The sequence below is a fragment of the Crotalus tigris genome, unplaced genomic scaffold (genome assembly GCF_016545835.1).
Source record: "Crotalus tigris isolate CLP2741 ecotype Arizona unplaced genomic scaffold, ASM1654583v1 scf7180000020184.803716, whole genome shotgun sequence".
In the NCBI taxonomy this organism is placed as follows: Eukaryota; Metazoa; Chordata; class Lepidosauria; order Squamata; family Viperidae; genus Crotalus; species Crotalus tigris.
In genome coordinates this window covers 689,975-703,543 of record NW_024097897.1, presented here as the reverse complement: position 1 = coordinate 703,543, position 13,569 = coordinate 689,975, and the positions used below count along the sequence as shown (strand labels likewise).

Here is a 13,569-nt window from a genome sequence, read left to right as displayed (position 1 = left end):
CCTCCAAGATCCCTTCCAACTCTGTTATTCTTATATGAGTAATAATTTTAAAAATAGCTTGTTGAAACTCTCATATCTGTATGAGTGTTTTATCTTGGTGAAAGGGTGCATCATGGGGCAAAATGTTTTCAACCAAAGTATCTCAAAATGGGCCAACTTACAACGTGTCCAAAATCTAAGACCCATGACTCCCGTGGAATTAAAATTTTGGAAATTTTATACAACTTTTAAGCATAAAGTTTATCATAAATGTATTATGCCTTTTATGACATAATACAAAATATCATAGAACGTTTATGTGGCCAGCTACTGATGTTTGATTGTGCTATAAAGTTCAACATTGGCTACTTTCAAATCAAAACAGATACATCTCTGAATAACTTCCTGAACTTTTAAGAGCTTTTCAAATACATTGTTGTAAGCACTGAAGAATCATCTGCTAAGGAAATATCTGTGAAACAATGTATCGTGTGTTGTCTAGTTAAAATTAAAAAGCAAGCTATAAATATCCTCAATGGGTACATATTGATCAGAAGTACTTAACACTGACATAGCTCTGCCCTTTATCCTCTTGGGAGGGACTGCTCATATCATCAAACATCACATTGATGAAAGGAATGGGTTAAGCCAGGAGCTGGTCCTGCATCCTATTTTCTGCCTGGCTTGCCCCAGACCATATTGGCACATGCACACAAGCAATTTAGGTTTCATCTGCTGCCTAGTGGGTGCATCAACTCCCCGACAGAGTTCATATTGATCGGATTTGTCTAGACTTGTTGAGAGTTTTGTCTCTGGGACTCAGGATCAAGTGACAACACTGCCCACCAATGGTATGAAGCCAAGAAGGCAATGTCTGGCATTGTTTCCAAGGCAACGGACAAGTCTGAACACAGAGCTGCCTTGGAAGAACCATAAAGGACTGTTTGCAGGACAAACAGGAACTGTGCAAAGTGGGTAAGTGCTCCTTTCTTTTTTTTAACTTAATAATTCCAGCAAGTTTGAATTTGGAGAAGCTGGTGATTGATTCCTATCAACAGAAACTAATGGACTTAGCTATAGCTTCCTTCCAGCACTTCCTTTCTTTGGATTGTGGTGGATCCCAGCTGAAGTTCTCTAGCAAGCCAGGCAGCAGAAGCCCCAACCCTAGAGCCTTCAGCAAAGCAAGTATATACCCTGTTCTTGAAACATGACCAGGAAAAGTTGACTTTTCTACTAGGGCATAACCTTATAATCCTAGCTCCATTTTCAAGAACACTTTATATCGTGCAACACTAGGGAAGGAGGAATTGAATGGCAAGATCAGGGTCTCTCTGCTTACTTTTATGCTTGCAGAACTTGTGGGTAAGTGACTGATTTTCATAACAATAGAATTACTGTGTCAGGCTGTGAGATAGGAATTTGCTAACAGCTAGCTCATTATTTGCTTCTGCTGCCATTTATTGTTTTACTTGTTGAAAGAAAAATCTTCATCAGGGTCCAATCCAAGCTGGGAATAAACAAAATGGAGACTGCTTTAGAAAGAAGGTTGTACTTTATTGAAGGGCAGAGTCAGACAGAAGCGTGGCGCTGGGAAAGCTGACCACATGTTGCTGGGAGTGGTGGGTTTTTATACCTTCTGGGTCTCTTGAGGTTGTTTCCTATTCTTGTTTGAGGCTTTGTATTTCCTGTCTCATGTATTTTGACTTGAGTCTGAGTGTGCCCTTTTGAAACTGGTGGCTTAATCCTATTATGTCCCCAAAGGTCATGTCTTTTACAGTTTGGATGGGGTAGATAGATTTTAGAGGTCTTTGTCTTCCTAATCTCATAGCTTCTAGCTTCCTGGCTCCAACCTTCCTGAATGGATTATTACATCTGCATTTTTCCCCAAAAATATTTCTTTCTCTGGATTCTTCCCACAACTAAGCTTGAGGAGGATCAATGGTTTAAATAGCAGTTATAGTTATCACCCTTTTTATATTTTTGCAATTTTGTGTCGTGTGTGTGTGTGTGTGTGTGTGTGTGTGTGTGTGTGTGTGTGTGTGAGAGAGAGAGAGAGAGAGAGAGAGAGAGAGAGAGAGAGAGAGAGAGAGAGAGCTATCTAACCAGACTGCAGTTCCATTTGCAATTCAATGCTCCATTGCTAAACAGTGTCCTCTGGTGTTCATTTATATTACTGCATGTATGAGGAATAGTCAGCTTCAGGACCTTGAAGTCATCAAACTCTTTTGTTGAGAGAACTTACTAAACATTGTTTCTCAATCTTTGCAACTTTAAGATATGTGGACTTCAAATCCCAGAATTCTCCAGTCAGCATTCTCCAGAGTTCAGGTTTCCACATCTTAAAGTTACCAAGGTTGAGAAACACTGGGCTAGAGGGCTGGCATTGGCACACACCCCTTTGGACAAAAGAGAACATGTTATTCCACTATACACCTAAAACAATAGTAAGTATGGTCCAGGAGTTTGGGGCTTTGTTAATGTTCTATATACTATATAGATTTCTGCAGCCTATATTTTTTACCCCTGTGCTTGCTAAAAGATGCAGAGTGCAATGACTTTATGAGTGTGATTCTCTTATGAGACTCTGGTTTTTGTAAATGTCTATAGAGATTCTCAGTCATTCAGGTCATCGTTATCCCAAAGATGCTTTGTCCTCCCGAGGCAACTGGACTTTCTTGTTTTTCTTTGAAGACATTTCGCTTCTCATCCAAGAAGCTTCTTCAGCTCTGGCAGGATGGTGGGGAATGGAAAGATTTATATTCCTGCAGACAGCTGTTCATTTGCATTCTTTTAGCAAGTTGTTAAAGCTACCTGGAAGCTTATCAGTGTCTTCAGGGTCGCCTGAGTAGTACAAATGGGTGTGGAGCTATCAAAAGGATTGTGTTGTAGACTGGAGATAGATGATGTCAGATCCCTCCCCCTCTGTTGAGAGAGGGCTGTTCAATTCTGGTTTTTGTAGCTGTCTGCACTTCTCAAATTATAATCTTTGCAGTTCCAAATGACTAAAAGAGATCAGCTGTTATGCTTCCAAGAAAGGTTATTACTTCTGCCTTTAAACTATGTTGGGAAAGGACCAGGTTTAAGGAAATGACTAAGCCTTCAGAACCTGAAACTGAACATGTCCATGTTTGAAAGGAAAGCATTGCCCTATCCTATATTTCTATGGCACAAGTTTTATCAGCTCCTCATCAACAGAGTCACAGAAATATCTGAAAAATACGGCTTGAAGCTTAACACCTCAAAAACCAAGATCGTGGTTGTCAGCAAACAACTCGTTAATTTACCACCAATAAATTCAGAAGGAATACCGCTAGAAAAAGTTGAAAGGATCACACACCTCGGTTCCAATTTACATGAAAGCTGGGACAGGACCATTGAAGTAAAGACAAGGATAGAAAAAGTTCAAACAGCATTCTTCAAAATGAAAAAGGTCTTCTGCAGTCACAACATAAGCCTAAGACTGAAAATCAGGCTTGTCAGATGCTATATTTTTTCTATCCTGCTCTATGGAGTAGAGAGTTGGTCTCTCATAAAAGGCCACCTGAAGAGACTAGAAGCATTTGAATGTGGATTTACAGGCAGCTGTTACATATAAGCTGGGTTGACAAGATCAGAAATGAGGAGGTGATACGCTGCCTGGGAAAGCCAAGGGAAATCATCAAAACAATTAAAAAACAAAAGTTAGAATATTTCGGACATGTGATGCGACACCCAGAAAAATACGGCATACTCCATTTAATCCTCCAGGGAAAGTTTGAAGGCAAACGAGGTCCAGGCAGAAGAAGAACATCATGGCTTCAAAATCTAAGGGACTGGTTTGGACAAAACTCAGCAGCACTTTTTTGTGTGGCTGCTGATAAAAACAGGATCGCCAACATGATCGCCAACGTCCGATAATGGATATGGCAGAAGAAGAAGATAATGTAAGATGCAACCTTTGCAAAACAGTGCAGTGTAGAATGTTCATGACCAGGATTCTCGCCAGCCAAGCTCTTTTCTCCAGTGTTCATTCCATTCCCCACTTTGTCCCCCACCAATAATTTCTTCAGAAGTTGGTACGCACTAGTTATGTTCAGTCCTTAATATGTTCAGTCCTTAATAGTTTACTCTGAAAACCCTACCCTCTCAACTCCAAGTTTGGTGGAGTGGTTAAGGCACTAGACTAGAAATCAGAGGTCATGAGTTATCGTTAGATTTATGGACAGGTTGCACATGTTCATGGTTTTAAGGGACACAAAACTCTGAAGTTTCAGAATCTCCAAGTTACAAAATTCTATCCTCAACTATATTTACATTTCCAGGGGTTAGGTAGCAGGCTGGAAGCTGCATTACATATCCTTCTCTGATACAGGTAGTCCTTGAATTACAACAGTTCATTTAGTGACCATTCAAAATTATAACAGCACTGAAAAAAGTGACACGATCATTTTCCACTTAGGACCATTGCAGCATCCCCATGGTTGCACGATCAAAATTTGGTTGCTTGGCAACTGACTCATATTTATGATGGCTGCAATATCCTGAAATCGTGTGATCACCTTTTATGACTTTCTTACAAGCAAAGTCAATGGGGAAGCCTAATTCACTTAACAACCATCTTACTAACTTAACAACTGCAACTGATTCATTTAACAACTGTGACAAGAAAGGTCGCAAAATGGGGCAAAATTCACTTAACCTGTCTTACTTGGTAACAGAAATTTTGGGCTCAACTGTGGTCATAAATAGAGAAGTATCTGTATTCTGCCAGGATTTATTATTTTTATTTTATTATTTTTTTCCCCTCGTTGCTATTTCTTTGTGTTTCTTTGGATCAGGCCCCATCCTTGCCTTCTTTTACTGGCTTGCTGCTGTATTTTTAATTGCAAGCCTGAAATGCAGGTAAAATGCATTCCATCTTCACCTCATTAGCTGAAAGTTGCTCACTTGACAAGTTTCTAAACAGGACACAGGTAGCTCCAACCAGCCTGGCCAGCAATGAAGGATACTGTGAGTTTAATTCGGCAACTACAATTTACTATGGACAGCCAGAATAAAAATGTTTTGGATAAATTCCTGTATGCTGGATAATTTTCAAAAGCACAAAAACCGTACTAGGGAGACAGAGAAACTGTGATTTAGCAAAAAGTCTAGAATCACATTTTAGTCTCATGACACAACCAAGGAAGATAGGCTAAGTTTAAGAAACACCAGTTGGATTATTATTAATATTTTTTGCTTCCCAACATATTTTGGGGTAGTAGCCCACATTAGCAATTGGAGGGCTGTGTAAAAATAATATGGCTATTCAATAATTTTATTCCAATACTGAACAAAAGTTGGCATCTGTGATCTGCTAAAATTTATAATTTCCAAAGATACTGGCCAGTCCAAAAAAAAACCTTTACCATTTCCAAACACACATAAAATTAGTCTTGCACATTTGAGTTAAACCATGGCTAGGTTGAGCACCCTCTATTAAACAAATTAAAATTGGTTGTTTGCAGATATGCTCCCTATGTGCTAGCAATCTTGAAAATAATTGGCTTTACATCCTGAGACAATTTAATCTTGCAGTTTACAGAACACAGACCTACCAATTTTACAGTTATTTTTTTCCTCCCACCTATTACTTGATCCAGTACAAAAGCTGGTATGGATTTTTCTGGAACGGCTACTGTTTGACATTTTTCTGCTCTTGGTATGACAACTGTATTGAATGAGCTCCTTTTTACACACACTTTCTATTTCTCATTCTGAGCAATCAAAGCCACGAGCTCATTTTTCTCTACTGATTCCTGGACAATCTAAATAGGTTTCTTTTGCTAAATTGTTCATAATCAGTTTGTTTTCCTCCAGAGTTTCATCATTTCTGCAGTTCCAGGAGTGGGTAGAGGCAATGCTAGTTAATGAAACAAAAATTATTGCATCAACCAATCATTTCCTCCTAAAACTCTCCCCTAGTGTTTGGCTGCCTGCCCAAGCTTTTAGTTTTCCAGAGTAGCCTCTCATAATACAGAGTTTCTTCTGCAACTCTAAGGGAGGAATGTTGACAAACTGTTTACACAATGCTGGCATTTGTCCATCTATCCATACAGAGACCACAAGGAGGTGGCTGATGTACTAACAGGGAAGGGATCCCCTGCAAACCTAGGGTTTGGCAACTTGTTTTTATTTCCTTAATTTAATCTGCTTTTATATTTATAAGGGACAAACATTTGTACATTTTATCTTGCTGTGAAGCTGCTCAGAGTCACCTTGAATCATGAGATGGGCAGAAATAAATTTGATAAATGAGAGAGGTCCAGTGGAGGTAATGGGTCAGTCATCATCAAACAAGTTTAAATATGTTTGGGATAAACCAGGGGTAGGCAACCTTGGCTCCTTTATGACTCATGGACTTCAACTCCCAGAATTCCTGAGCCAGCCATGCTGAGGGGAAAGGGAGAGATTTTCAAGCTGAGCCATGCTGGCTCAGGAATTCTGGGAGTTGAAGTCCACGGGTCATAAAAGAGCCAAGGTTGCCCACTCCTGGGATAAACACCCACCCACCATCCGACAATTTAAAAAAAAACTCAAAAGAGAAGATGGACCACTAGGTCTTTTTCCATCAGTTTTCTATGTTTCCATGTTAGGATAAGCTGTGGAGATAAAAGCCCTTCAAGATTTCTTTCGAAGAAGAGAGGATCTTAACTTCCTTTCAAAGCTCTCTCTGGGCAGAACATTTTGCAAATCAGGGTTTGGGTTGATGATTCATCTGGATAACAACTTTTGCCAACTGAGGTTCACAGATTGCCTTAGGGAAGAAGAAGGCCTAAGATTCCATTTTTTACCTAAGGCAAATCCTGGGCTGAGTTGTTTTTCTCTACTAAGTACTTGGCGATCGCTGCAATACTCCCTGCATATGTTTTACTGTCCTTTACTAAATCTATTGCCCTGCCCTGCCGTCTCCCTTGGCCACCTGCCACACTGTTAGTAAGCAAATAAAGCTACTGGCGATGTTTGTTCCACTCCTAGGCTAAAAGAGAGCTGGAGCAGAGAAGGTACTCGATTAAGATTGAGACAAAGGAATTAGCTCTGCATCAGCCACGTCACGCTATCACTCCACATTCTGTCCCTGCCATCCCCACACACTACACCCAGGCGGGCACACCCACTTAAGTACACTGACTGTTGTTTTAAGAAAAAGAAAAACGGGATGCTGGGAGTTAAGGGACTGGAGCATCAGGAAGGCAATGGGCGGGCAAGTGCCTGGATTCATACTAATCCATATTATGGTTTTTGTAGTTTCCTATTAGCCCCGACAATTCTGGTTGATTTGATAAACCACAGTTTAATACAATCTGCAAATCATCATTTGGTCACTAGAAAAAAAGTCTTTTAATATGGATCATGTAAATTTACCCTGTTTCTACCACTGTTGGCTTTAGCACAGCCATAGACAAATCCTTAAGAATTAGACCTTGGGAGAATTTCATTTATTAGGCTCAAATAGCTGAGTTGTGTTCTCATTCATGAATAATAAATGTATGAATATTCAATACTAAAATGAAAATGACCACTAGCAATAATTTGTATGACTCAAGATAAGGGTATCATTTTAAATTTGCAATCTATGCTGGTGATTAGATTTCAGTGTACTTCCAAAACTGTCGTATTTATATTAATTGGAGATATTCTTACATCTCTTAAAAATAATCTGTTTTGAGAAGGAAGAGTCAGAGACATATCATGTGACGATTTGGGCACATGCACTGTATGAATTGATGTTAATCCCCCCTCTCCCATCACTTTCATTCTATTGTAAATTGGTAACCCAAAAGGTGATCCTATACCTAGGAAATAAACGTTTGGCTCCAATCCAGGCATTTACAATTAAATGCAGCTCATAAAAATACCTTATGTTCTGTGAGGTGCACCAACCAGCTTACCAAATTGGCTAGGATCAGGCTAGAAGATTCCAGTTCTGCAGAAACAAGTGAACTGGATTGGATTGAAAAAGCCTGCCTTGAATGGTGCTGGATATTCTGTAGAATCCACTGATATTCAAGGGAGATGCAGCTAGCAGAACAAGTTGGTCTGTGGCTGAATTGGCTTAAGATATTTGGCTGCCTGACCCAAAGTCCAAATGGTAATTGCAATAGTTCAAAATATAATTTGTGTAATGCTGTACTGAAGTCAGTTCATATGACTTAGATATTTCCTATTTCTTTGCCTCATTGTTTGCATTAATAACACCATTTCAAGTGAATGAACCCAATGACACATTCTGCATCAGAGATTCATTCTTGTGTGCAAGAATTGGCAACAAATGGCCTTTCAGATGTTAGTGAATTGGCAATCCAAGTGGCATGGCAATGGGAACAGGTGCTGGCAGTTCTGCTGAGGAACATCTGGTTCCCTACCCTTTTGGAAAGGTCCATTTCTCTAGAGAAGATATAAATAGCTACATGGAGAAGGAAGGATTTTTCTGAGTTGATGCTATATTATGGGCAGAACCCTCTCACCTTTAACCTGTTTGTGGGATTTCAGCCACCCAATGAAAGCAAGTTTGAAGGCAATGAATCCCTTGGCTGCTAAAAGCTTTCAATTGTTTTCTCTAAGACTATGTATTGCTCAGAATATTAAATATACTTTAAACTAGATGGTGACTCATCTTGAAAAGTACAGCAGACTTGCCTATTTTAAGTGAATAAATCTCATTTCAGGATTGCATTGACATGACCTTCCAGAAATCCCTTAAAATATGGTTCTTTCAACAGGCCTGGCATCTGGTTACATAATGTGCAACTTCTTCATATATATTTCCTCTCGTGCTTGTTTTTGTTAGATTTAATTAGTCTGCTTTTGTAAAATGCTTTTTTTTTTCTGGTTTTATTGCATGACACCCAGAGTCACTTTGTGCAAGATGGGCAGCCATATAAATCAGAAAAAATAAATAAACATCCTTCCTGAAGTACCCACAGTGATATATAAGAAACTTGCTAAGGGCTCAGTTGCATGGCTATAACTCTTCCAAGAAATATTCATCTACTGTAGGTCAGCCTACCCCAGTGTTTCCCAAACTTGACAATTTTAAGGCATGAGGACTTCAACTCCCAGAATTCTGGGACTTGAAGTCCACATGCCTTAAAATTGTCAAGTTTGGGAAACACTGGCCTACCCTATCTATACATTCTAGCACAGGGGTGTCAAACTCGCAACGTGTCGTGACATATCGCGATTTTTTTGCCATTGCTGGCAATGGGGTGGGCTCAATTTTGCCATGATGCATCCGGGCCATGGGCCGGGAGCTTCACACCCCTATTCTAGCACATCTAGAAGGCACTACGCCAGACATGTCAAACACAAGGCCCGGGGACCGGATGCAGCCCGCAAAGTGGTTTCATGTGGCCCGTGAAGCCATCCTGGAAACAGTGAGGGAACGGCCCCCACTGCCTTGGCCCTGGCCCAGGCCAGCTGGGAGCAGTGAGACTCCTCCAGTGGACCATGCCTTGGCACTTGCCCTGGTCCCACCCCTTTCTGCCAGAGACCCACAGATATCCCACTCCTGCCCAGGCCCCCACAGGCATCCTTGATGCAAACGATGTAGAGCTGGCCACACCCACCCAGTAGGGCACACCCGCTCCATCCATGCCCACCCAGTAGGCCACACCCACCCTGGCCCCCTGAGGGCAACCGCAATGCTGATGCGGCCCTCAGTGAAATTGAGTTTGACACCCCTGCACTAGGCTGTGGATGGCTCACCTTGTGCCTCTCTTCTGGCACCAGAATGACTTTCTTGTTTTTCCTACCTTAAATTGAACCTGCCTTCGGCGCCATTTATTTTACCTCCTAGAATTTGTTACTGGTTTTATCTTAGATACATCTATTTCATCTTTTAAAAGACAGTCTTTCAAACATCTTAAGGTAGCCATCATATCCCTTTTAATTAATACATGTATGGAGCAGTATATGCAGAAGAGGAAAAGAGGGCAGAGATGATGATCCAAAGTTTAAGGCATTAACAATGCAAAATTGATCCCCTGAAGAAAAATCTCTAGATTTTAAAATCATCCTATTCCCACCTGTGCCTCATCATCATTCCGTATTGGTTTGCTGCACTGCAGAGTGGCAATTTCAGTGTCTATGCAGCAGCTTTTTGTTAAAGATAAGCAGAAATGTAGATGCTGAGCCCAAGGCGAGGAGAACACAGCCCACATATGGAATGCAGCTCCTGAATGCTAAGAACAACTTAAGGGTTTGTCTTTGTCTCACTCCAACTCTGTCCTATATCCCCTCCTCATTCTAGTACTAGCCCAGTCTGTTTGGCTTCTGACCTGAGATAAGGGTGGTCAGGTGAAAGGTAGAGAGCATGGGGGGAATTTTCCTAGGTCAGTGATGGCGAACCTTTTAGAGACCGAATGCCCAAAAACCGCCCATTGTCCCCGCTCCACCTCTCGCCCTGCCTGTTCTGTCCCGCCCGCCCCCTGCCCCGCCCACTCACAGGGCCACGCACCACCTTCATGGCCCACCACAGATTGCCCAGGCGGTCCTGCACCATGGCAGCCACATCCTCCGTTCACACCCCACAGCATCATCTGCACACTATGGGGTGTGAGGGAGAAGTCTTGTCCTTGCTGCCTGGTTATGGCTGCACTGCTCCATCGGGCTGTGCCAGAGGGGCTGCTGGTGAGGGAGCCATGGGGGGATGCGGGGCTGGGATGACAGCGCACGTGCCCACAGAGAGGGCTCCAAGTCCCGCCCCTGGCACACATGCCATAGGTTCGCCACCACTATCCTAGGTAAATCCTGACTGCTTGTGGGGTTGAGTTAATAAATAAATCTATTTTCTTTTTCTCTCCAGATTTCTTAGGACATGGCTTTCCTGAAAGCTGGCCCAGTGGACTGGAGAACTGGTAGATGATTGATGCCACAAAGCCAGGTTATAGTTGTTGGATTTTTGGTGAGTTGCCTTCTTTGATAAATTGTAAGACATAAAAGGTGGCTAAAACCATACTTGAATCCAGGATGAAAACCTGAAGATGCTTCCCTAACTGGTCCTATTCTTAGCATCTCTCCTAGAGATTTAGGTATTTCAAGCAAGAGTCAGATTTCACAATCCTGCCAGCCTTCAATAGCTTGCTGCTAGTTCTCAGTTGCCACAGCATTATTTATCTATCCTGGCCATTCCCCACTTTTGCTCCCTTTTCGTGGGTTCATTATTAGCTTATTCATCTGTTTGTTTGTTATTACAAAAAGAATATCTAATTATCATTACTAGCCTGACTTAAACTCCAGAGTCAGGCTGTTTGTATACAGGATATCTTTTCTACAGGGACTGGGCCCCAGGGGAAGAATACCTGTCCCAGCAAGCGCAGCTGGAGATGTACAAGAAAAGTGGGACACATGTCGAGACCTGCCATCACCATAGGCAACATTCCTAAGCCAAGACAGTGCTGGAGAATGGAAGAGTCTCTTCAGCTCTGGAGACAAAGGGATGGTCCCAGTGAAAAAGTCTTCCTGATCAAAAGGGGCTGCTCCACTCTCCTTTATTTGCTGATTGAAGGGATTTATAAAGTGAACCCTGGTTTCAGTACTGCACTTGCAAAGCATGAGGATGTGTATCAAGAGATGCCCAGAAGCACTATTTTGCCTCAAAGGATAATGAGTGTAATGACACCAGGATACAGCTACTCAGTTCTCTAACTGACCCTATGGAAGTGGTTTCCCAAGGCTATTTTTCTTAGCTCGTGAGTCTGTCCTATATCTTTGGGATTCCCTGGTGGCCTCTTCTTCTAGTGCTGGCCCAGTCTTAACTCTGTTTGGCTTCTGACCTGAGATAAGGTCAGTCAGGTGCTGCTTTACCTACTCTGACTACAGAGATATTTCTGATTTTAGGCTAGAATATTTGAAGTTGTATTTTCCATATAGGAGCATTCATCTTTTGATCTCTTGCATGCCTTAACATACGGCTTTTCAATCGGTGGTACGTGTACCACCAGTGGTACTTTAGTACCTGGCAGGTGGTACATGACCCCTAGCCAAGTGTAGCAGGGAACAAGCTAAAGTGGCACTGCATAGGCCTGGAGGAGATCAGCTGGAGCTGCATGGCTTGGCAGAAGCCCCAGGACCTGTGTGCACGGCTACATGCTGATTGAAGCTTCGGGTGCACCCGGAAGAGAAAAGGAGGAGGGGGGTGGAGAGAGGAGAAGCCATAAAAGGAGATTTTGGCGAGAAAGGGAGAAAAAAAACACGGAGAAAGAAAGAGAAGAGGCTTTTGTTAGCGAAGCTGTGAGGAGAGAGAGAGAGAGAGAGCAGCCTTTGCAAGCAAAGAGTGTGTGTGAGAGAGAGAGCGGGGGGCTTTTGTAAGCAAAGTGAGTGAGAGCAAGGGGCTTTTGCAAGCAAAGAGTGAAAAAGTGAGCAAGGGGCTTTTGTGAGCAAAGGGTGAGAGAAAAAGGGAAAAGAGAGGGGGAGAAGAGAAAAAGAAAAGCCATTGACTTCTGACTTCCTCTGTCGCAGTAGAAGGAAGCATTAACATTGAACCTCATCTTTTTACTTTTCCATAATATTATAAACTAACCATTTCTATAACAACAAATAAATCTAACCAGTAAAGCCCAAAATCCCTCTCTCCTTTTTTTTTAGTCATCAAGTTTTTGATACCTTGATAAGCACTGGTGGTACTCGAATATTGTCATGTCCTAAAAGTGGTACAATCTGTGAAAAAGTTGAAAAGCCCTGCCCTAACACTCCCCAAATCTTACATTTTGGGGTCTACCATAGTTGAAGATCTTTCAGTTAGCGGAGCCCAGTGCATGGGTGCTCCTTCATCTGAAAGGACTTTCCAGAGCATAACCAAAATATTTATTTCCTAGTAAAACAATGAGACTATTGACTTCATTTAATGCTCTTGTGAAAAGCAGGATGGCGTGATTAAGTCATAGTTATAATAAAAGATTACATTAAAGCAGAACTGAAAGGGACACTCAAACTACTAAGGAGCAACTTATCAGAAAAGGTTAAAGTGTCTGGACTATTTTGATTTTTGAAAAAAAGAAATTTAAAGAGGGAAGTAGTAATTGGTTATATAATTAGCTGACAGCAACTTTGGTGCAGGGGTTAAGGTACCAGATTAGAAATCTGGAGATCATGAGTTTCTAGTCCTGTTTTAGGTGTGAAACTAGTTGAATGACTTCAGGCCATTCACTTTCTCCCAACCCTAGGAGGCAGGAGGTAACAAACAATTTCTGAAAATGTTGCTAAGAAAACTGCATAGACTTGCCCATGTAGTCACCAGGATCAAAACTGAATCAAAGGCATAGAATTATGTGAGTTCATTCAACACGATAAATCATATACTATGATTTACAAATCAGTGTCTGAATTCATACAATAAACTTAACCAGAAATGAACTATATTATAGGGTCTCCACCTGCAGAAATACTAAAACCAAGAAATCCAATAAAGCGAAGTAGGAGGAAATAATGCACAAATAAAACATTTTGCAGACTGCAAATGGTGAAGAATAAGAGTAGTGTTGTTTAAGAGAGGATCAGATAATGTTTACAACTTAGTATCTTATATGGGCCAAGTCAATTGTATAGGCTTTTTTTCAATCGACTACAGAT

The 13,569-nt window shown here is 41.5% G+C and overlaps 1 long non-coding RNA gene across 1 annotated transcript; it reads left to right on the top strand.

Moving 5' to 3' along the window:
• Positions 1-805: 805 nt before the first annotated feature.
• LOC120318331 lies at positions 806-12,480 on the top strand. The gene is made up of 3 exons (XR_005559458.1): positions 806-954; positions 10,805-10,903; positions 11,276-12,480. It is a non-coding gene; the product is annotated as an uncharacterized LOC120318331 (long non-coding RNA).
• The last annotated feature ends 1,089 nt before the right edge of the window (positions 12,481-13,569 follow it).